This window comes from Chrysemys picta, chromosome 2, assembly GCF_011386835.1.
Source record: "Chrysemys picta bellii isolate R12L10 chromosome 2, ASM1138683v2, whole genome shotgun sequence".
Taxonomy (NCBI): Eukaryota; Metazoa; Chordata; order Testudines; family Emydidae; genus Chrysemys; species Chrysemys picta.
Window position 1 is genome coordinate 67,112,796 of NC_088792.1, and position 25,157 is coordinate 67,137,952.

Below are 25,157 nucleotides of genomic sequence, written 5' to 3' on the forward strand. Positions count from 1 at the left end.
TGGAGTCATTGGTGGTGATCTGTGTGGTAGTATGGTAGCTGTAAGATAGGGAAGGTAATGCACTTTTTCTGGGGTGGGGGGGTTTCCCTGCCAGTGTCCCTTTAATGCTGCATGTGCAAGACTCAAAATATCTTTTCTCCCTTGCTGTAACTTCTGATCTCTCCAACGATATCACGTCTACGAAGAACTATATATTAATAAAAGTCCTATTATAAAACCCCTTTGTAAGAAAAGTAGTTACGTGGATCAATACAATCTAGAGATGAATTAATTGGATGTGGGCACTAAAATCCCCCTAGTAATCACCATTCCCCCCCAAAAGTAGTGGGGCGTTCAGATTTAGGGGGTTAGCTCAGCTCTTTAGAGAGAGAGAGAGAGAGAGCTCTTTGAAACACAAGAGGGATTAATTCCCAAAGGTGTTTGCTTCGTTTGGGTCCATCAGCCTATACACAGTATACTAGCAGCGCCGGAGTTTATTCAGCAGACTGGAACGGGTCTTGTCCTGTGCCACACTTAGTTGAATGGAGACCAACCCATCCAGTTCGGGAAACAGTCCGTGCCCAGCCCCTGCAAATCAATACAGCCTAGGGAACCCGCCTCTTTGGATTCGTCCCTGCTTCCTCCCGAAATCCATAAAGCAGGAGATTTTTTCCAAGCTGACTCACACACGCCTAATGTCAGTCCTGTCACATCCAGCTCTGCAAGCTGTTGCTTGCGCTGTTCCTGCTTTGCGCTCGCCTCCCCCTCCATCCGCCCCTTCTACTGTGGCTTGCTGGCGGGGGCGGAGCCCGGGGAGGACACGCCCCCGGACACGCCTACCCCTCCACTCTCCCCCTGAACAGGGACCGCAATGATTTAGAAGTTCAGGAATCCCACGTGACGTCACCGAGGGTGATGTAATGCTTCTCTAAATAGAACGTATTGTAACCTTCTCTCAGTCCAACGTGGTTCCTTCACCCAAGCTGCTGGTCCTTTCCCTTCTACACTTGTTTGGTAAGTTCCTCTAAATACTGATCTGACTTTATGAAACTCACTTTTCAGTGCATTTAAACCCTCGCTTTCTGGACGCTTTAAAGTACTTGTGTGCATGGGACTGATCTAGGGACGGGGAGTATGTGTGAATTAACTGGGGAGCAGAGGGGGGGAAGGATCTAAAGTGAGGAGGGAGAAATCTCATGAATTGCAAAGGGGTTTGTTTTGTTTTGTGGGAGTTTTGGGGGACTAGTAAACAGTTTTTGTTATTAACCCTGGGACTGCTCCGGGGGCTGTGATAAACGGCTGTTAGTTTTTCAATTTAATTGTAATGATAGTAACCATTTGAGATTCCCCCGCTCCCGTTCCGGCTGCGATGTTTGATCAGTGAGATGCTTCTATGAAGATGGCTTTTTGAACGAGTGCGTGTGAGTGTGTGCATCGCTCCCTCTCACTCCTCTAAGTGACTGGGCGAGGGTGTAACAGGAATCGGGGGGTGGCGGGGGGACCGGAAAAGTTGTTGAAGCTACACGAAGCGCAGTAAGCAGGCGGAGGGAGTGGAAAGGCAGCGAGGGGAGCAACTTTGAGATTCCTCAATTCAACACACCGACCAAAAAGTTGGAAAGTTTTGAAACTCTCTCTCTCTCTCTCTCTGTCTGTGTGTGTGTGTGTGTTGAAACAAGAGCTAGCAAAGTCATTAGTATGCTGCCGGGACCGTGTGCTTGTGTATGCATGTGTGTCGAAGAACCGCTGAGATGAGATGTAGCTGCTGCTGCCATCTCCGCTGTCTTCAGGGAGCGTGTAGGTAAATATTGTTGCAAATAAATTGTAATTCTTGTTTAAGCTCTTCCGGGAGAGGATTTTTTTAAACTAGACACAAAAGTAGAAGGTTGATGCTGCTTCCCTCCCCCCCCCCATCTTTGCCTTATTTCTTTTCGGCATAACATCTTGTCTTGCTGCTGCTGCTGAAATGACAGCTCTTTGGCTGCTGGACTTGCTCTCAAAGTCCCCCCTCCCTTCTTGAAGCTTTCGCTTTCTTCTTAACTGAACTTGATTTCAATCGCTGCAACTTTGATTTAAGTTTTGGAAGAGGCTTCTTAGTCCAAAGTACCGGAGGCTCAGCTGCGTACAAGTTGCTGGTTTATCTGTATGTGTTGTTTCTTATATGGACTTTTATTGATCATTGCACAACAAACTGATCACCCCCCTCCCCTTCCTCATCTCCAGTCCCCACATGATGCCTATTGTTAAGGCTCAGGGCTAGAGTGGGCTGTGTGTATATTTCGTTGTTAGGTGTCTGCATCGCTATGTTTGGTTGTCTCCCCCGCACACCCCTTCTGACATATCTCAGGGAATAAGGCTGGATAGTGGGCCATTACGTCATTCTGCAGACTAGTAAGTGTTTGATTAACAGCCTTAGATACTGTAGGGTTCAGGGGGTTAGAAATGCTGACAAAGCAACTCTCCCTTTTACAATCCAACTGGCTAAGCACATCGTTTTTACACCCTCTCCTCCCCCCCAGTTCAAATGCATATCTCCTTTATCCCTCCTCTGGTTTAGGTTTCTCTCTCCCTCTCTTTAGCTAAGTTTTGTCCTTCCAGAATTATAAGAGCTTCTGAAATATAAGGTGGATACCTGCTAAACTCTGCCTTTTCTCTTATTTATGTCCAGGCATGATGAGTGATCTGTCATCTCCAGGGTTTATTATAAATGTTACAGTCTGAAAGAAAAAAAGTGGTTCAAAGACATGGATAGCAATAAAATAAAATGAATGTCCATATGTGTGTCTTTTACAATTAAAATGCTTAAATAGTACTTACTTAAAACAGCATGGCCAGAGGATTTCTGTAGTTTATCAGTAGGAAACAATATACAGACAGATGAAAACAGAGGTTAGACCAAAGGACAATAGGGTTCTTGGGTTTTCCTGGAGACCATACATTTCAAAGATAACTCTTCTCCTAATCCATTAAATTACACCAGAGTTTCTTTGCCTGGTCATTTGGTGAAAATACAGTGTGTCAAATAACAGTGGAGGAAGAACTTTCTTCTAAGAAACTGTCATGCAGAAATAATCCAGAAACCAGACTGTAAAGTTTTTTTTTTTTTAAATAAATTGTTTCTAGAGTTACAGGGTGAGAACAAAATGAAAGAAAATCTATACTCTGACACAGTTTGTGGGAATTTGTTCTGAAGTACATGCACTTTGGTAGAATTTTTTAAAAAAATGTCTGTAGAAAAATGTCTTTGGATGAAGTCAGCATTACTATGTTAAAAATACTTTTAAAATGTTAAACTTCTTATTTGTTACTCCTTAGTCCTAAAGGGAGCAGTGCAGGTTGCAAAGCACTAGAGAAAAGTGTGGTTAACGATCAGTGATTAGTGATAAGTGATTAGTGGTTTTATTCAAACTGTTACCTCTGACCAGAAGCACACATCAGAGGATTAACAGGCTCTTTAGATAAATGCTCATTAGTAGAAGGAGAAAAACGAAGATAATAGGCATGCACACAGGGACAACTTTCGAGGAAAATCATTCCTGTCTCTGGAATAATAAGCTCTATTAGCAGAAAGCCTCTTTAATTTAAAAGTTGCTTTTATCTTGTAAATCAAAGTTAGATGTAGAAGGTCACTCTGCTATTATAAGCTAAATTTTCCCATATCAACTGGATGTGGATTATCCCAGTAGTGATATTCATTTAAAGAAACTGAAAATTCTCAAGTGCCAAAGCCCTGTATTTTAAGGTATCCACTTCTAATGTAGAAAGTGAAGCCTGCCGTCAGCTAACTAGATGGCGTAGTACAGTTCTCTGTGAATATATAGTTCAGGATTATAAACTGAGCAAGTTGCTGCTTGCTGGATGTCCTTCAGCACTTACTACAAAGTTGATTTTGTGCTGGGTTGGAGGCTAGACAGTTCTACAAGTTTTTAGTCACATTTTCCATGTCAGTTAATCTAGTTGAGTTAAAGGCTACTGGAAAAATTAGTCTCATTACAAAAAGAAACTGTTAGAGGCAAATAGAACTACCTTGGGGTTAGCTCTTGGTTGGAACCGTGATAGTAAAGTACGAGATCTGTCTTCTATTGGTTCAATAAAATAAGATTCTGATCGTCTTAAATACAAACATATAGAAATATACAGTGACACCTCTTCCCTGGCTATCACTGGCAAACGGAGCTTTAAAAACAAAAAAAGTCACTAGGAGAGAAAAGTTGACTTGTTGATTGAACAAAACAACTCATTCCTGATTTTACTCTATAGATAATGGTAAGAAGTCTCTTATTTTCCTGTTAATTGACTAAGTGATCTTTAACTATTGATAAGAAAAGGATAGTGTCTCGGCTTGGTTCATGCATGGTTTGTAAAGAATTAGTGTCTATTACTGTCCATAGAATTTGTAATGTTTCTGCTGTCTTTATGTCTAGACCATCAAACTTCCAAAACTTGAATGTTTTCATGTATGCATTTACCATGGGATAGGAAATAGAAATACTAAATATTTGAATTGAACAAACTGAAATTGTCTATTTATTGTAACTTTAATTGGACAATTATGAGAGGTCAGATAATATTTTATGTGATGAAGAGATTTCTTTCTAAAGACAAAGAAATTTCTTGATATTCTTGACATGTGGTTGGAACTAACTTGGTCTACTTGGAAGGACAATAAGCTTTGCCTTGGACTATTGAATATTGGATGCCATTTATTTTAGAGATTTAAGATTTGGGAACAAAAGTAGATTTTTTTTAAATTCGTATAAAGAACCAAATAAAGAGAACCAAATAAAAATCAATTGATAATATAGGCTGTTTTACAGAAACCCAACTCTCAGAACAAGGGAAGGTCTGATCTCTTTATTTAACCTATGGGAAAAGAAAGGGAAGAAAAACAAGTATTACTACTAAAAGTGAAGGTAAAATGGGAAGAGGTTGTATCCATAATCCTGTTCACCTTACGATGCAGTGGGGCTACTTGCATGAATAAGGGGAGGAAGATTTGGCCCCATGTGTTCAAATTCGGTATTAATTTGCTCTCTGTAGTTTAGAAGAGGCTTTGAAATACCCTGAAATGTCCTAAGGTTGTTCTTTATCCTTCAGAGGGGTCTTTCGTGTGATACTGCGTTTGTGAGAGTTAGAGTTCATTCCAGTAACAATGGACCTTGCATTGGCTTGAGACAATTCTTAGGGCCCAATCCTTCTGTCGTCACTCCGGCAAATCCTTATGGATATCAGTGGCAGTTTTGCAGGAGGATTTGGCCCTTAACTATTAACAGGGCAATTTTTAAGACACTTTTTACTTCCTTCTGGGACCCCAGGCAAGATTTGTATATCTCCAACTATGCAGGGTGGTATTGTTGCCCATCTTTTGACTACACTCTCTTTTGGTCAAAGATCTTTTCCCTAGAAATCTGTCACTTTGTATTTCTTTTTCTAGTTAGCAACCTCCTGGATTTACTGCAGACCTGTTTCTTTGATTTATTAATAAACCTTCTGTTTATGGATTGGCCACCTTTAAACTAAAGTAAAGCTTTATTTTAGTCCAAATGAACTTTTTTTGGAATAACCCTCGCTATACATGAAATTAATTTTGCTTTATTTTTTGGAATAACGTAATAAAATTGCCACCTATTTAAAGTAGTGTTCAGTTACTCAGGTCTCTAATTTAACAAAATGGGAATTTTTCTCAAGTAGAGACTATGTAGAATTTAGCTTTAACCATTTGTTACATATATACCTCAATCGACGGAGTTGCTTGAGACATGGACCCATTAACGATAGAGAGCAACAGGTCTTTCAGCTATGCATACAGCTCTGTTTCTGTGTTGACTAAATTAACTTGTATTTAGCTGACTTGAATTTTGTTTGGGCCAACTTTTCACATATAAACTTTCATCACAATAAGCTGGTAACATCTTTTAGTGGAATCATTGAAAACATTTTTGGGATTCACACTCTTGCTGACTTTGACTCAGTCATAAGTGATATTGTCACGGCTGATCAATCGGCTAGTTGTCCTGGTGACCATTCTATTGTATCCCAACACATGATTTCTGCAGGTTGTTTTTCTCTGAGAAAGTGCTATATGCCATATAACCTGTGCTATTTGTCTCTGAGAAAGTTTGATTGCAAAGAAAAACGTAGTAAATTCTATAAGATACAGGCAAGTAGTTCTTTGTTAGAGATGTACTTGAAGAGTTCTTTGTTTTTCTGCATTTTAAAAACATTATTATAATAAACAGTCACAAAATTAATGCAACTTTAGCTTTTAGTAACTTTTAGCCTTAGCCTTCAGCACACTTTTTCCTCCTACTACAAATTGCGTTGTTACATCAATTTAAAATCTTTAAAAGATTGTTCTTTAAGGTAGACAAAACAATTATCTCAATTTCTTTTCTTGTCTAATTTGAATATTAACCACATTACAGGAATAAGATCAGTGCTTTTACAGATTTGTGGTACAGTTTTACATACCTATGTATAATATGAATATATTTCTGTGAACGTCTCAAAATTACATTTCTGTAAAAATAAATATAGGTATACTCTCTGATATACTCAATGTATAAGTAATAATTGTTGTTGTAAGACACTTTCTGAAGCAAAAATACTGTGGTATGTTGTTTTAGCCAAGTAATTATTTTGTTTGTACACTGATCATTTACCTATACCACGGCACTGGTTGACGTGGTAACTCTGGCACTTTTAAAATAATAGCATGTCTAGTCTTTTCACTAAAGTTATTTTACTGTATAATTAAAAATATTGGCATTCAGCATTTTTTCTGTTACCCATCAAAGCTTCATTAATGGGAACTGCAGCTGCAAATCTGGATTTAGAGATTTTTAGAAAGAGAGATGGCTGTATCTGTTTTGTAGATTTCAAGATGGTGATACCAAATACTGTTTTATAAACAAGAAGAGATTGACTAAGGATTTTATTGAGGGCTCTAGGATTTTGAAAGTAAAACATTCAAAGCTTAGTACAATTTCCTTAGCTTACTAGCTGTTATGCTTTGGTTTTTGTTTCTGTCTTCGTTTTTGAGAATCCACTCAAGAAGTCAATCCCCCACATGCTTCAAAATAAATATTTCAGAAAGTTACACTTACTAGTGTTTGTTTAATTTTCCTGTTTAGAATCTCATATTTTGAGTTAATTAGGACTTGCTATTGTGGCAGCATTCTGTTCAAGCTGATCTTAGGATGTGGCAATATAATCCTTCATAGTAAGGGGACTCCAGTAGACTGATTAAAAATTACTAGAATGCCCTTAGAGGGGAGGCCCGAAGAGAGAGGCAAGAGTAAGGGAATTTCAGTTTCAGTAAGAAAACTATCCACAAATGCTGTAATAACTTTAACAGAATAAGAGCCTTATTTTGCTTTCCTTGGGCACCCAAAACTCCCATTGATTTCAGTGTGAGTCCTGGTACCCAAGGAATTCAACCGTTTGGTGTTTTTATGCATACTTTGGCCATTTGATGATCACCCCTTAATATGTATTCTATTTCTTACATCTGAATACACTTTAAATAATAATTGTTTTCTTTTCCACTTCTTTGCTGTCTTCTGCAAGTGACGTTTTCTAATACTACCATCCTCATCTGCCCTCCATTTCAATTCCTTTCCTTCCCAATGACTTTGTATCGCTGGGGCACTTGATTTCAGTGGAGTGATCTGGGCAATCTCAATAATTATTTATGTTTGAAGTTTTCCAACTATCAGTCCATGGTACTGAGGTTGGCTCAGTGACATATTTTTTGTGTGCGTTTTATTTGGTAGGAAACAGAGGGCTTCAGAGAAATTATTTAAATAAGTTGAAAAATCTTTTCCCTACAGTTTGACAGTAGCAGCCTTTTTACCTGTTGCAATGTAGGTTCATGGATGCCAGGATGCCACTACTGCACATGGTATGTGATATGGCATCATTTATAGCTGTTCACAAGTACTTAGAAAGTCATTTGACTAATGTGGGAAATAAGAGGGGCCAGCAGTTCCCAGATTTTTGTTCTTCAATACCTGACTGGCAAGACTTGAGTAATGGTAGCTAATATAAAACATTCAACACAGGGGGCTCTGTAGCACAATAAATGGAATTTAAGATTAGACTGAGGATATGTTGCATGAAGTGGCTATAGCAGGATGAGCTAAACCGAGGCATTACCTGGAGTACTCAAGTAAACTGCTAACTAGTGTGTGTGTGTATGTGTGTATGTCCATATTGCACCTGCTACTTTTTCTCCCTTAAAATGTTTGTAAGTGAGCATTTTAGATCACTTTTCAGCTTTAGAATACGGACATGTTGTGTTTGGGCACTTACATATCCATGTAACAGTATTTTACCTAATTAAGCAGCAAGACACTCCAAGGTGTGAATTATTGTATTAATGTTATTAATTCATAGTGTATGTGTTGGGCATTGAGGTTACAAAACCAATTGCCATTAGTGCAATGAGGTGTGAATTAGCACACCATTATTCACACTTTAGTGTTTACTGCAACTATATAATTATATTTTAAGTAATATTTATATTAAGTGATGAAGCTCATAAATTGTGAGTAGCAAATCATGGTGTATTTATAGTCACCACTCAGAATTAGTTTTAGTCAATCAGATCCGTCCCAGTGAAATCAATGGGCATAATTGTCACTAAACTCAAATGGGAGTAGGTGCAGGCCCTTAAGGTAGACCTGTAAAAGTGGATATGGATATATACATATATGTGCATATGTATATATAGAGTAAATGTGTGTGTTTAGATACAAAACCATTCTATACTCTTTATATATTAGAAACTCAAATTTTATCTACCTTGGAACAATCTGTGGTGACTGGAGAAATAGCAAAATTAAGATATAGCAAAAAAGTGAAAGCTGAGCAGTAGAGACGGGAAGGTATTTTTAGTCCAATTGTTTAGAGCTCTTTTTTGTTGCTGTGAACATTTAACTTCAATGTTTAATGAAGGTCGGAGAGAAAATTAATCTTTGTTTAAAGATTCAGCGTTCCCACAAATTCTGTTCTCAACATTGACTTCTCCAGAGACTTCCCTTGGTGTCCAGGTAATCTTCCAGCAAGATTAGGGAGGCTTAAATTTTATATTTTTATGCTTTAAAAAAACAAGCTGGGGAATTATTACTCTTTCGCCCCCATCACCATGTTCCCAAAGACACGCGCACGCACGCACACACATATATCCGGTGTATATTATTTTTAATGGATAGGCAGTAGAAAAGGGTTAAAAGAACAGATTAAAAGGTTAGGAAGATCAAAACTAGACCAACTTTTAAAAATTCTGATCTGTCTTTCATTCCCCTGCCTTAATAAACTAGTGTGTTCACATGAGATGGAGAGAAAAAAGATTTAGCAAGGAAAAAGATTTTAATTTCAGGTGTCCAAAGCATTATTGCAGAAAGTGACAGAAAATAATATTTTTAATATTTTGGAAACATCCTTAACAGGGACCTCTAAATGACACAAATGTTTTCTAAATAACATATGAAACCGGAAAGAAAGGATCAAATGAAGATCTATAAAAGTGTAAAGATACTTTTGTTATGGTAGAAACCAAAAATATTAATCATAATAGGGCCTAAAAGTGTTCTCTCACACTGATATAAATCAGGAGCAACTCTGCTGAAAGCAAAGGAGTTACACTGGAGTTTCTCTTGTGAGAGAAGAATTAGATTCATGGGGTATATTCTGAATGCAGTGTATCAATTTGTCAGTTGTGTGTTTGTGCAAATCCTATTATTAAAGCAAAAGCTGAGTCATCAAGTTGAGGATGTCTGTTTCTTCTAAATGAACATGTTTGTATAGCTTTCCTTCTATTGTGACAACTCTTACTGTGTCTGGGGAGAGGGAAATACTGAGAATACTTACTTTCATGCTCAATTCATATTCCTTCCACTCTATCTCTTCCTCTCACAAGTTTTATGTGTAGGTGCTCCATCTACTTACACTGGCCCCGACAGACACCACTGTGGCCTCAGGCTTGTATAACATATACCAAAATCCCACTAGGTTTTTCAGTTAACCATAGGCGAAGAATTTGACTCTTAGCACTGGCGCAGATTTTGCTCTTAATTACACCATTGTGAATCTGGGGTAGCTCTATTGACTTCAATACAATCATATTTGTGTGAAAACAGGTTAAGCAAGACGAGGATAGGGCCTAATATTTTCTAATTCGGAATGTTAGTTCACTTTCCTGTAGCCCCATGGACTTAGAATATTTTGATTGGTGGCAAGATTTTTTCACACTTCTGAAGGAATGCTTTTGCTCTATTGTATGTCATCACAGTTACGGCCCAGGACACTTGCAAATAAGACACTTGCTACATGCTAGAGTTGCAATCTAAAGAATAATTAAACAAATATGTTTACACAGCAGACTTCAATGTGTGCGGAAGCAACTGGCCCGATGCTCTGATATACAGAGTCAAGATGAGAAATTTTAACATATGTGGCCAGATCTTCGTTGTTGTAAATCTGTGTGGCTCCATTGGCTTAAATGAAACGGAACCAGCTGAGGATCTGGCCCATAGTGTTAGCAAAACTGCACACAGTAGGTAACTTTTGCATATTCTCTTTTGTAAGAGGATACTGCAAAGAGTTTTAAGCCTCATAACTGAAACTGATGGGGAAAGATCCTCCAGATTAGATGATATAATAATAATAAACCCTATTATTCCTTGCCAAAATGTTTTTAAAAGCACTATTTAAGCACACGTTGTTTTGTGTCCCCCCTGCTGGCTCTGCAGTTGATTAAATCATTATTCTCAGAGCAATGCTGTGCTGAGGTAATCAGTGATGATGGTGTGAAAACAAACAAGTTTTAGCATGAGAAGTTACTATATAATTTGACAGGGATGTTGTCTGCTCCAAAACATCCACATTAATTTCCGCTCCAATCTAAGCAAAAAAGAAGAAAACAGATTGGTTGACTCATAACAAATACATATTCTAGTTTCTGCTATGCTGGTGTAAATCTATGATCACTTCAATTGAAAGAAGTTTGTTTAGACTTAGTGATGTAGCTGAGAACAGAATTTGGACCGATGCTTTTATTTGAGAAATCAAGGCCTGAATTCCACTCCCACTCATGTAGGTGTAAATCAGGAGTAACACCACTGACTTGAATAGCTTCTATTTTACACCAATGAAATTGAGAGCATAAGTTCTTACCCCCATGTGGTTTTGAAGGTAGCTTCTCAAAATAGTGTTGATCTGAGAGGAGTCAACTGCACTAGTCATCTGAGTGGGCGATAGCTTTGAAACCTAATTATGACATTTAAATGTTTTGCTCAGCTCTTTTCTGCAGAAATATTCACCTGTGTTCTTATTCATTGTAGTAGGATATAGACGTGGGCATTGAGAGCATTGTTGGGTGGATAGTTCTTGTGAAAAGATAGTAGGATGAGAAACATGGAGATCAAGACCCTTTATTCCTAAATTTGAAGTCACTTCCCTCTCTCTGGGGACAAGCTTGGAAAGAAAAGATACATCTCCCCAGTGCCACAAGCTGAAACTGAACATCTGTGCCAAGATACCAAATGCATTTTTGTGGATGCCAAAAGTCCCAGCTGTCTCCTGCTTAGTTGCCTCCTGACAACTTCTATTATGCATTGTCAATACAAAATCTTACAGTATATTGAAAAGTTAGGGGTAACGCATTGGAAAAGCTTTCCAAAATTTAAGATTAATATGGAAATTAAATTCAAAATACCTAGTGCAAGGGATATTACAGTGACTTTATTAGTGAATTCAACATGAAAATAGAAATACAAATCTGTTTGTTGAATTCTCTGTGACAGTTTCAGGTAGTTTCTGTGTGCTGCAGAGTACATTGCCAATATTCTACAGAAGCCATGATACCTTGCAGCGAAATTTAGGACCAGTGTATTGCAGAGAACATAGTCACTGCTAGTGCACTCTCTGTTAATAGAGCACCCTCTAGGTCAGTGGTTCTCAACCAGGGGTACACATACGGCTGGTGGTATTAGGGTGACCAGACGTCCCGATTTTGTCGGGACAGTCCCGATATTTCCTTCTTTGTCCCGCGTCCCGACCGATGTTCGGTCGGGACGCGGGACAAAGAAGGAAATTTACCCTCTGCTCCGGCGCTCACGCCCCCCCAACCCCGACTCCGCCCCCTCCTTCCCCCATTGGATCTCTCAATGGAGGGAGGAGGTTAGGAGGAGGGTCGGGCAACTACCAGGAACCTGGGAGGGGAAGGGAAAGTTGCCGCGGCCCCGCCGGGAAGGAGCCGCTGGAGCGCAGCCGAGTGGGAGAGGCGCGGGGCTCCCTGCCGGCGGCGGGACGCGCCGCATGTGCCCACGGCGGGCTGGGGAGCGGGAGGCTCTGCGGGGCTGGGAAAAGCCCTGGCTCCTGCCCGTTGCCCAGCCTGGAGCCCCGGGGAGCCCCTCAGGAGACCGGCCGCTGCTGTGGAGGCAGCAGCCGGGGCTGGCTCTGGCCCGGGTGGGCAGCGTGGGCCGCCGGAGACACGCGGCGAAGAGAGGCTGCGGGGGCGAGACTTGTCCCAGGCAGGGAGGCCGGCGGACAGGGGCGAGGGGCCAGCCGGGGTCCCCATAAACTTCCCCGCTGCTGACAGGGAGCCCCGCGCCTCTCTTGCTTGGCTGCGCTCCAGCGGCTCGTCCCGCCGGGAAGGAGCCGCTGGAGCGCAGCCGAGCGGGAGAGGCGCGGGGCTCCCTGCCGGCGGCGGGACGCGCTGCATGTGCCCACGGCAGGCTGGGGGGCAGGAGGCTCTGCAGGGCTGGGAAAAGCCCTGGCTCCTGCCCGTTGCCCAGCCTGGAGCCCCACAGGTGACCGGCCGCTGCTGTGGCTCGGCTGTGCCAGCCCTGGCCCCTTGCACGCCCGCGCCGTGGCCAGCCCCGGACTTTGTTTCTTGTCCCCCCCCCTGCCCTCTTTATCCCTAGCCCCTTCTGCATCGGGGCCAGCTTTTGCCCTGGGGTGGGCAGCACGTGCGCCCGGCGCGGCTGGGGCCTGCTAATGCCCCCCCCCCGCCCCTGCGAAACTGCTTTTTTTTTTTTTTTTTTTTTGGCTCCGCCGCCATTTTTTTTTTGCTCCGCCCCCCCCGCGTCCCGATATTTCATCCCTGTGGTCTGGTCACCCTAGGTGGTATGCAGATGTCTTCTGGGGGTACATCACCTCATCTAGGTATTTGCCTAGTTTTACAACAGGCTACATAAAAAAGCACTAGTGAAGTCAGTACAAACTCAAATTTCATACAGAGAATGACACGTTTACACTGCTCTATATATTATACACTGAAATGTAAGTACAAATTTATATTCCAATTGATTTATTTTATAATTACATGGTAAAATGAGAAAGTAAGCAATTTTTCGGTAATAGTGTGCTGTGACACTTCTGTATTTTTAGGTCTGATTTTGTAAACAAGTAGTTTGTAAGTGAGGTGAAACTTGTGGTACACAAGACAAATCAGGCTAGGTCTACACTACCCGCCTGAATCGGCGGGTAGAAATCGACCTCTCGGGGATCGATTTATCGCGTCCCGTCGGGACGCGACAATCGATCCCTGAATCGACGCTCTTACTCCACCAGCGGAGGTGGGAGTAAGCACCGTCGACAGAAAGCCGCAGAAGTCGATTTTGCCGCCGTCCTCACCGCGGGGTAAATTGGCTGCGATACGTCGAATTCAGCTACGCTATTCACGTAGCTGAATTTGCGTATCTTAAATAGATTCCCCCCTTTAGTGTAGATGTACCCTCAGACTCCTGAAAGGGGTACAGTAGTCTGGAAAGGTTGAGAGCCACTGCTCTATGTGTTGCTTGTATAGTCTCTCTTCTCACAGCACTGCAGGCCTTCAAATAAATTTCTTATTTGTATCCACCACTCTTACACAAAAATGGGCAGTTCCATGTCTCAAATGTAGACTATATGTTGTAAAATATTCTTTATAACATTTCTGTTACTGAAGGGCAAAACCAAGGCTGTAATCCTGGAAACTGTTTTGCCTGGTTAGACCCCTGCACTTGCAGGGAATAATTCTCAGGACGAGGGCCTAAAATATTCAATTTACTATGGAAACAATAGCAAGCCATAAATGATTGTTTTTAAAATAGTTAAGTGAATGTGCTAAAAGCCATGCCACTTTTTTTTATAATTGAGTAGCCTTTTCCCAACGCACCTACTTTAGTATTACATCTCTCTTAAAAAACAAACAAACAAACAAACAAACAGTATGAACATTCCAGTGCCCACCAGAAACCCTCTGATAATGTACAGTTCTAGAGCCAAATCCTGCTTGTCACACTCAATATGCATTTGTGAGGTGAACATGATATGGTCTCTAAATTTAAAGGCTTTCACAGTTTCTCTCCCCTCTTGCCCATCCATATTATCATCTCAAACAGGATCTCCTACCTCTAACGCAGGATTTCTCTTTACCACTGTCCATTCCTGAGTTGAATGTCATGGACAGCACTGGACAGGGCTAATGATCTGTGATTGGGGACGTAGCTAGAGTTGTGGGCTTCAGGGGGAAGACAACGGGCAGTCCTTACCAAGCTGCACAAATAATCTGTCTAGAGGAATTCAGGCTGCATTAACTTTTTGTTGCCCCTTTTGCACTGCATAATCCTATTGGAGTGAGTGTGTATGGTGATGGGTAGTGTAAGACCGATGAAAGCGTCACTGAAATTATGCTGATTGTGAGGTGGAGAGAGTGGGGGTGGTCCCTCTATTGATGTGGAGGCCCTGTGTCTCCAGAAGATCCCCCAGGATTTTCTCTGATTGCCCCCAGGGTTGGGGCAGGAGGGAATTACCTTCCATTACTAGCTTAATGGAGTTGGGGGAAGCTGTAGACATGCTATATTTTGATTCTAGGATGGCTTCTGACACAGTCCCAACTAACATTCTCATAAACAAACTAGGGAAATGTCTACATGAAAGTACTAGAAGTACATAACTGGTTGAAAGACCATATTCAAATAGTAGTTATCAATGGTTTGCTGTCAAACTGTGAGGGTGTATATAGTAGGGTCCTGCAGAAGGCTGTCCTGGGTCTGGTACTAGTCAATATTTTCATTAATGACTTTGGAAATTGGAGTGGAGAGTTTGTTTATATAATTTGCAGATGACACCCATCAGATTGCAAGTACTTTGGAGTACAGGATTAGAATTTAAAATGACCTTGACAAATTGGAGAATTGGTCAAATACAAATGCAAAGAGAAATACAAAGTACTTCACCTAGGAAGGAAAAATCAAATGCACAACTACAAAATGGACAATAACTGGTTAGGTAGAAGTACTGCGGAAAAGGATCTGGGTCTTATAGTAGATCACAAATTGAATACAAGTCAATAAAGTGACGCAGTTGCAAAAAAGGCTAATATTCTGGGGTGTATTAACAGGAGTGTCGATGTAAGACATGGGAGCAATTATTCCACTCTCGGCACTGATGAGGGCTCAGCTGGGGTACTGTGTCCAGTTCTGGGTGCTACACTCTAGGAAAGATGTGGACAAACTGGAGAGAGTCCAGAGGAGAGCAAGAAAAATTATGGGTTTAGGAAACCACACCTATGAAGAAAAGTCTTTTTAAAAAAAATAGGTGTGTTTAGTTTTGAAAAAAGAAAACCGAAAGGGGGACCAGATGTCAGTCTTCAAATATTTTAAGGGATGTTATAAAGAGGACAGTGATTAATTGTTCTTCATGTGCACTGAAAGTATGACCAGTAATAGAGTGCTTAATCTGTACCAAGGGAGATTTAGGTTAGATATTAGGAAAAACTTTCTAACTATAAAGATAGTTAAGAACTGGAATAAGCTTCCAAGGGAGGTTGTAGAATCCCTGTCATGGGAGATTTTTAAGAATGGGTTAGACAAACACCTATCAGGGATGGTCTAGGTGTATATGGTCCTGCCTCAACGTGGTGGGCTAAAAAGCAAGTTATAGGAAAATCTACCATTTTATAGGGGAAAAATTCTTAATTTGCTCTGGGGACTTTAGTTCTTCAGTTGTTATCACAGTGGTGATGCAAGACATGATCTTGAAGGCATAGATGCCAACTTTCTCCGGCGCCGGTGGGTGCCCCCGCCCCTGGCCCCGCCCCGATTCCACCCCATTCCAGCCCCATCCCCAAAGTCCCCGCCCTAACTCTGCCCCTCCCTGCTCCTATTGGATCCCTTCCCCAAATCCCCGCCCCAGCCCCGCCTCTTCCCCCAGCGTGCCACATTCCCCCTCTTCTCCCTGCCCTGTGAATCGGCTGTTTTGTGGCACAAGGGCTGGGAGGGAGGGGGGGAGAAGCAGGATGTGGCGGCGCACTTGCAGCGGAGGTGGAGGTGAGGTGAGCTGGAGCAGGGGGGTGGGGCGGGGCTACAGGGGGCTGCCGATGGGTGCTGAGCACTCACCAATTTTTTTCTGTGGGTGCTCCAGTCCCGGAGCACCCACGGAGTCAGTGCCTATGCTTGGAGGCAGGGCCGGCTCCAGCATTTCTGCCACCCCAAGCAAAAAAAAAAAAAAAAAAGCCATGATTGGCGGCGGCAGTTCAGCAGCAGGTCCTTCGCTCCTAGAGGGAGTGAGGGACCTGCCGCCCCCGAATTGTCACAGGTGCCGCCCCTCTCCGTTGGCCGCCCCAAGCACCTGCTTGTTAAGCTGGTGCCTGGAGCCGGCCCTGCTTGGAGGGAGTTTGGGGATATGTGTACTCTGTTATTAAAATTGTAATAACATTTGTTGCAGTTCACATTACAAAATTGGTAAAGTACGTAGCTCAGTGGTTTGCGCATTGGCCTGCTAAACCCAGGGTTGTGAATTCAATCCTTGAGGGGGCCACTTAGGGATTTGGGGCAAAATCAGTACTTGGTCCTGCTAGTGAAGGCAGGGGGCTGGACTCGATGACCTTTCAAGGTCCCTTCCAGTTCTAGGAGATAGGATATCTCCATTTATTTATTAGTTTTAATATAAATGTTTTGAATATTATGTACATAGAATATTTTTCCATACTTCAACATTTCTAACAAAACACTGAATATGTTTGAAACTTTAGCTTATTCACACTTCCTAATCATAATCCTCTCTGTTTCCTTGTCAGCACCCCTTTTTTTGGTATTTCTCTGGACACCTTTATCTAATATCTCCGGAGGTTAACCTTTGGAATGATCTATTACTTGCATCTTACTGCTTTTAACAAGGTGAAAAGAGGTCAGTTTCAATAAAGGGCAGGCATTATTAGGAGACTTCTGCAGAAGTTCTTGGTGGCCTGTCTATCTTGCAGCACTGGGTGCAATATATTTCAGAAACGCCTATAGTGCAAAGAAGGAAATACTCATTCAGATGAATGATTTCTGTTACCCTGGAAAAGTGGTCACTACTTTCACAAGAGAGCTGCAGGCTGTTTCTCTTCAGAGGCCACAGATCATTCCTGCTCCCACGGGACACTATGGGAGTTTTGTCATTGACTTCAATTGGACCAGGATTGGGCCTATTATGTCTTAATTAAGTTACAGTTAAATGGATCATACAGCATGTACTTCATAATCAGTGTTGGCTTTTGGTGCTGTAGCTTCATTACCTCCGCTATATCAGAGATTCTCAACCCTTTTCTTTCTGAGGCCCCTCCAGCATGCTATAAAAACTCCACGGCCCACCTGTTTTACAACAACTGATTTTCTGCATATAAAAGCCAGGGCCGGCATTAGAGGGTAGCAAACAGGGAAATTGCTTGGGGCCCCCATGCCACAGGGAGCCCCATGAAGCTAAGCTGCTCAGGCTTTGGCTTCAGCCCCTGGTGGTGGGGCTCAGGGACTTGGGCTTCAGCCCCATGCAGTGGAGCTTTGGCTTTCTGCCCTGGGCCCCAGTGAGTCTGATGCTGGCCCTGCTTGATGGACCCCTTGAAACCTGCTCGTGGCCCCCCCAGGGGGCCCCAGACCCCTGGCTGAGACCCACTGAGCTATATAACTATTTTTTTACTATTCAGAATATGCTGAATTCTTCTAGATATTGTTTCAAAAATGAAGAACATAAATGGACTGGAAATATTCATGTAACTTTTTTTCACTTGATGAATGAGGCAGAATTTGTCTTGGCCTGTGATCTTGAAGTACAAAGATTGTGAAGTCACACACCATGTCAAATAAGTAACTCTAATAATCTGTACAAGGAAAGTATTTGATCTTGTTGGCATGGATAATGTTTGAAATTTAAAAGAGAGGGGGGTATATGTTTCTCTCAAAACCAAAATATTTAATAAAGGCTAAGGAACAGTCCAGGAGGCTTAGTGGAATGCACAGAGACTTCTAAATTGATATTTTAAAAACTGCCTAGGTGATTTAGCTACACACCTTCCATTAAAAAATTAATGAAACATCCCTTAGATTGCTTTGAAAAAAATCTTAACCCTGAGTTTTATCAGTGGAGAGTGCTGATTTGTGTTCCCCTATCAATTATTTATTGTATCTTGTGCCTGACTCTTTCATGTTTGTATGCTTAGAATTTATGTAAAATGCTGGTGTGCCTTTCAAATATCTGCATAAAGGAAAAACGTCAACAACCTAACAACAGAGATACAAAGTGGCTGACTGAAGCTTAATTACAAGTTGTCAAAATACTCCCCCTTATCCTTTGAAAACAATGTTGGATTGAAAATTTGAAACAACATCCATTTCCTGTCCATATTCTTCAACCTATGATTGATCTCAGGCAGCCAACTGCTATCATACTCCTTTCTTAGGGCTTGTCTACACTTACTGGAGGATCAACACTGTGGCGATTGATGCATATGCGGTTGATTTAGTGGGTCTAGTGAAAAGCTGCTAAATCAACCGCCGATCGCTCTCCCGTTGACTCCTGTACTCCACCTGATCGAGAAGAGTAAGGGGAGTCAACGGGAGAGCATCTCTTGTTGACGTCACATAGTGTGGACTCCGCAATAAGTAGATTTAAGCTATGTTGTAACTCAAATTGCGTAGCTTAGATCAACTTTTCCCTTTAGTGTAGACAAGGCCTTAGAAGAAAACTTAATTCAGTTTTACCTGACAGAGGTTTAAGAGCCACATCAGTACCACACAAACTAGTTAGGGTTGCCAACTTTTTATTGCCCCACCCCTTCTCCAAAGCCTGGCCCCCCACTTGCTCCATCCCCTCCCTCCGTTACTCGCTCTCCTCTGCCCTCACTCACTTTCACCGGGCTGGGGCAGGGGGTTGGAGTGCGGGGGGGGGTGCGGGCTCTGGGGTGAGGCTGGGGATGAGGAGTTTGGGGTGTAGGAGGGGGCTCTTGGCTGGAGCAGGGGGGGGAGTGCGGGGTCCGGGAGGGAGTTTAGGTGCAGGAGGGGACTCTGGAATGGGGCAGGGGGTTGGGGTGCGAGAGAGGGTTCAGGGTGCGGGGTCCCGGTAGCGCTTACCCAGGAAGTGGGTGCCAAGTTGCTGCACCTCTAACCTCATGGGTGGCCAGGGAGCTCCGCGTGCTGCCCTCGCACCAGCAGGTGCTGCCCCCGCAGCTCCTATTGGTTGCGGTTCCTGGCCAATGAGAGCTGTGGAGCTGCCACTCAGGACGGGGCAGCGCATGGAACCTCCCTGGCCACCCATGTGCCTAGAGGCTGCAGGGACCTGGTGGCCACTTCCGGGAGCCAGGTGGAGCCAGGGCAGACAGGGAGCCTGCCTTAGCCCTGGGCCCCCACTGCGCCGCCAACCAGACTTTTAACAGCCCGGTCGGCATTGCTGACCAGAAGCGCCAGGGTCCCTTTTCGACTGGGCATTCCGGATTAAAACTGGATGCCTGACAACGCTAAAATTAGTGCATGAAGCTAGTTTAACTATTTTAGTAGCATTAGGCACTAGCTATCTTAAGAGTATCTTAATGTAAGGGAGAAAGTTGTGTACAGTTAGGAAAGTTCTTCTTTGGAATAAAAACAAAGGGGAGAGATAATTAAGAGGACAGGTCACTGATACAGAGCAATCTGCATTTCTTGGAAAATGGGGTGCAAGAAAACAATATGCATTTTCATATGGCTAAATGTAAATGTATACATCTGGGATCAAAGAATGTAGGCCATAATTACAGAATGGGGGACTCTAGGGTGGGAAGTCATGACTCTGAAAAAGATGTGTAGGTCCTGGTGGATAATCAGTTGAACATGAACTCCCAGTGTGATGCTGTGGCTAAAAGAACTAATATGATCCTGGAATGCATACATGGGAATCTCAAGTAGGAGGAGAAAAGTTATTTTACAACTATATTTAGCACTGGTATGAGCACTGCAGAAATATTGTATTCAGTTCTGGTGCCCACAATTCAAAAAAGATGTTGATTAACTGGAGAAGGTTCAGAGAAGAGCCACAAGAATGATAAAAGGGTTAGAAAACATGCCTGATAGATTAGGCTCTTTGAGACGATCACTGTTTAGTTTATCAAAGAGAAGGTTAAGGGGAGACTTGATTAGTCGATACGTATCTATATGGAGAACAAATATTTAATAATGGGCTCTTCAGGCTAGCAGAGAAAGGTGTAACACCATCCAATGGCTGGTAGTTGAAGCAAGACAAATTGAGACTGGAAATAAGGCAGACATTTTTAACAGTTAGAGTTATTAACCATTGGAACACTTTACCAAGGGTTGTGGTGTATTCCCCATCACTGACCATTTTAAAATCAAGATTGAATGTTTTCCTAAGAGAGATGCCCTAGGAATTATTTGGGGAAAGTTCTATGGCCTGTGTTATACAGAAAGTCAGACTAGATGATCACAATGGTTCCTTCTGATCTTGGAATCTATGAATCTATGAAAATCAAGAGCTAAATGAATATCAGGAACAACTATATTTATTCAATATGTTAACACAGAAATAAAAATATTTATTGTAGCCAATTCAAAATATATAGAGATGGAACCAGATCTTCCCCATATGTTATAAAGCTTCTTTATATTGTGTTTCTTTCTCATGTCAGCAACCTTCCAAATGAGTAAGAATGTACATGTAGTCAAGTATCAGGGGGTAGCCGTGTTAGTCTGTATCCACAAAAACAACAAGGAGTCCGGTGGCACCTTTAAAGACTAACAGATTTATTTGGGCATAAGCTTTCGTGGGTAAAAAAACCTCGAAAGCTTATGCCCAAATAAATCTGTTAGTCTTTAAGGTGCCACCGGACTCCTTGTTGTTTTTAATATACATGTAGGTGTATCTTGGCATATTCCTTTTTTGTCCAATTTATTCTTCACTGTTTCAGTTGTGCAGGCAAGTATATTTTTGTTGCATCATTCAGTTCTGTTCAAACATTTTGTAGCTGGGGATTTCAATAGCTCTATTAGTAACTTATCAGGGAGGCATGTCTGCAGCTTTCATTTCTAACTTCTAAAAATTAAATCGCAGAGCAGACTAAGAAGAGCACAGTTCTTACTCAACTGAGTAAGGCTTTGCAGGATTAGTCTCTAAGGCAGAACCCTGGGGATCCAGGCTCAGCAGGTCCAAAGCGGCCAGGATGCAGCCATGAATCAGAGCAGCAGAATTAGATCAACGCTCACTGTCATATTGGGGAATTTAAAAAAAAAATAATAGAGCAGGAACCAGTTTTTCCATGCAGTTCAAGTTTTGACTAACACTCTGAGTGAGGAAGCTCAAGGACTCTATCTGGTGTGGGGAAGGGGAGTTGTGAGATGGGCTGGGGAAAGATTAGGGAGTTCAAGGATTTAGCTGGGAGCAAGGCTGAATGTTTGAGAAGAAAGTAGGGGAAGATTAGTCTCTTCAGACGTGGGGATAGATTACGGTGACCATACAGCAAGAGTGAAAAATCGGGGCAGGGGGTAATAGGCACCTATATAAGACAAAGCCCCAAATATCGGGACCATCCCTAAAAAATCAGGGCATCTGGTCACCCTAGGATAGATTGAGTGGAAGAATCTGACCAGAAGCCTAAAGACCTTTATTAGGGGAGTGGGTGGGGGTTATGAACGTATGGTGGACCTGTTTAAACTTAATCTACCCCTGCTAAAGCCAGTGAATTTAGAGAACCCTAAATTAGTATAATGGCCTTAGCATTAGGATTTGTACATGTTAAACTGTCAAACTCTGACCTTCAGTTGGGTGCTACCAAAATATAGAGGAGCTTAATTTGCCCCTTTAATACTCTGGCACAAGTACATGTAACTCCTGTTTATAGAGAATATTTGACTTACAATATTTCAAAAAAGTTTAGGAATTATTTTTTCAAGCCAAACATCAACAAATCACCAGCTCTTGGTGCTGTTCCATTTATGACCAGGGGAATTCCATGTACTGAACAATTACAGGAAAGGGCTCTAAAGCCAGTAGTTCAGGAATGCCCTGCACCTAGGAAAAATCACTCTCTCATACTTATGCTTTCTTGCTGGCTGTTATTTTAGATGATCAAATATGAGTAGTGCTAATCTTTAGTGTTAGTTGTAGGAGGGGCTTATTAGATTCATGCCATGAAGAGAGTTTGCACACATTTCATAATTTGCAGCAGGCTAGACAGAAACTCCGGCACTGTGGGCAAACTATGCTTTAAAAACAAACGCCTACGTATATTACTTCTCTCAGCCAAATTCTAGGTGGCACCCAGCCTTGCATCAAACCCACAATCTGTAGTCTGAAAAGAATCTCATGTGAACAACTAAACCTTTTATTAACACTGGAAGATTGGGAAGCTATAAATACAGAGAAAGTGAGAACTTGGGCCACTATTTAAAGGCCAGAGGATTTTAGGAGAGTTTCAAAAACAGCCTGGGTAAAGCCACTTGGGAGTGGGGATTGGGAGAAGATGAATTTCCTGGGTTGTTAATTTTTGTGTCCTTCTGTTCAGCAGAATGCAGTTTGTTTGAATATATATATTTTAAGTATGCTTTAAGGACCTTATGTAAAATCCAAATGTAGGTGGAAAAAATATATCTGCAAGTCTGCCATACACACGTGTGTATGGCAGAGAAAGCAGGCACACTTTCGCTTGTGTTGTTCATGTCATCTTTTTTGCAGTCTTTGCTAAAAGCAATATGTTTCAAAAGCAGTCACAGATCTCCGAGTTCCATCAATCCACCATTTAGTAGAAGCGACGCACTGTAAATTGACTGCAAACTAAAAAATGGCAAACTAGTTTTGCCTAGTTCTGAGCTCACTCAAACATCGAGGGGTCAAAATTAGGAATGCAAATTGAACCTGTATTCTGTTTACAGCTGGCAAAACACAATTTTGTGCCAGAAGAGCTTGCAGTCCTAGCTCTCCCCACACGTTCTGCTCCTGACTTAAGTAGGGTGAAGGCTAGAGAAGAGTACATGCATCCCTCCATCCCGTTTCCTGTGGGAAAGGAAGAAGAACCACCACTCAGACCCTCCTCCTCATAAAGCATCCCTCTACAGGCCTTGAGGTTACCTCTCTAATTTTTTTGTTTTCTGGACTGCTTGATTGCCAAAACCCTACATCTCTGTTACGTCTTCCTATCTTAACCCTTGCTTACCAGGATGGGCTATTGTCTCTTCAATCAAAACAGAATATCTTCTAGATTGGTGACCTTCCTCTACTTCTAGATTAGCAATAAGAGCTGGAAATCACTCTCTGTCCTGCTGCAGCTCCCTAAGGGCAAGACATCCCTGGAGCACTGAGATAGGGGTAACTGTCCAGGAACTTCCCAGAGGTTAGGTGCCTCTGAGCCTAAGCAGTGCTTCCGCTAAGCAGTGGCAGAAAGAACTGATCAGTGAGAGGGGGGAGAGTATTTGTAGGTTTCTCAGATACGGAGTGGGGGATGGGAACGAGTGTGTGTGCAGATACCTGCTCCTAAGGAACTTGTGCCTGGATTAAGGGTGGGAGGTGGGCTTTCCCTTCCTGGCAGGCCCCAACCAAAAGAGGGAGGTAGTTTGTACCCTGAGAAGATAATGGAGGAGTGGAGTTGTTTCATTAGCCACCCTCCCAGGGCCGGTGTTACCATTAAGGCAAACTAGGCGGTTGCCTAGGGTGCCAAAATTTGGGGGCGCCAAAAAGTGGGGGTGCCAAAAAATTTTTTTTTTTTACAGCGTTCCTGTGCTGGGCTGCCGGCAGCACGCTGATACGTGCGGCTCAGACTCCCTCTCCCAGCGCAGCGGCTGCTCGGTGCAATTATTGTCATTGCCAGTGGGGGCGGCGTGCTCGGGGAGGTGGCGTAGCAGAGGTGAGCTGGGGTGGGGAGCTCTGCGGCAGCTCCCCCCCCCACCCTGAGGCACTCTCCCCACCCTCCCAGCCTGGGGAGCCATGCGTCAGCTCCCCACCCCAGCTCATTTCTGCTACGCCCCCTCCCCGAGCGCGCAGTCGCTGCTCCACTTCTCTTGCCTCCCAGGCTTGGGTGCCAATCAGCTGTTTGGCGCCGCAAGCCTGGGAGGGGAGGAGAATTAGAGCAGGGGCGGCGTGCTCGGGGAGGAGGCAGAGCAGAGGTGAGCTGGGGTGGGGAGCTGCCGCATGGCTCCCCGGGGGGCAGGGAGCTGCGGCAGGGCTGGGGGGGCCGGAAGGGGGTGCAAGGTGGAAGTTTTGCCTAGGGCGCGAAACTTCCTTGCATCGGCCCTGCACCCTCCTCTCTGCCCCCCAGGAAACCACTGACAAAAGTAATGGGAAGTATTGGGGATGAGGGAGGGCAGGAGATGTTTCAGGATCAACAACATCTTCAGCTCCTCCCAACTCATTAGGATTAAGTTCACCCATCCATGTTAATATCCCTTGCAATGGAACTTCCTCTATAGTGAGCAGAATGCACTGAAACAATCTGTCTTTCATTCCAAAGTGCAAGTGTCATGTTGGTTAAAGTGAATCTCTACTCCAGTGAAGCTGTTCTGTGTTCAAAAAAGCAAAAAAACAACCGATTTCTTCACTGTAAAGAGTAAACAAGATTTGATTTGGTGTGCTATAAAATCACACCATTATTCTGAAATAAATTTCTATTTTAAAAATGTTATTTATCTGATTTTTTTGTGTGGATGTCTTGGGTTAGATAATTCTCTGTACTAGATGAATAAAAAAATAAAGTAGTACATCGTTTTGGTATTAAACCAGATTGCTGCTCTTTCTACAGCTGTGCTGGCACTGATCACTAGGATATTTTTAATTTCTGCATTTTCAAAGCCTTGAAAAAATATTCATGTAAAAACCCAAACAAGGTGGGTAATGAAGGTTAAAATTATTTATACAAATCGCGAGTCAGAAAAATGATCTACATTCAGCAGCACTCTGCCCAT

The 25,157-nt window shown here is 42.7% G+C and overlaps 1 protein-coding gene across 11 annotated transcripts in view; it reads left to right on the forward strand.

Moving 5' to 3' along the window:
- Positions 1-875: 875 nt before the first annotated feature.
- CREB5 (cAMP responsive element binding protein 5) overlaps positions 876-25,157 on the forward strand; it is a 349,218-nt gene continuing 324,936 nt past the window's right edge. For 4 of the 11 annotated variants that reach the window (XM_065583406.1, XM_065583411.1, XM_065583413.1 and 1 more), the window contains exon 1: positions 876-993. The gene's annotated coding sequence lies outside the window, so the exon portion shown is untranslated. Of the gene's footprint in view, positions 994-1,655; positions 1,778-25,157 lie in introns of all 11 variants that reach the window. The other 7 variants (XM_008170343.4, XM_065583412.1, XM_065583409.1 and 4 more) reach the window with 5 other exon arrangements.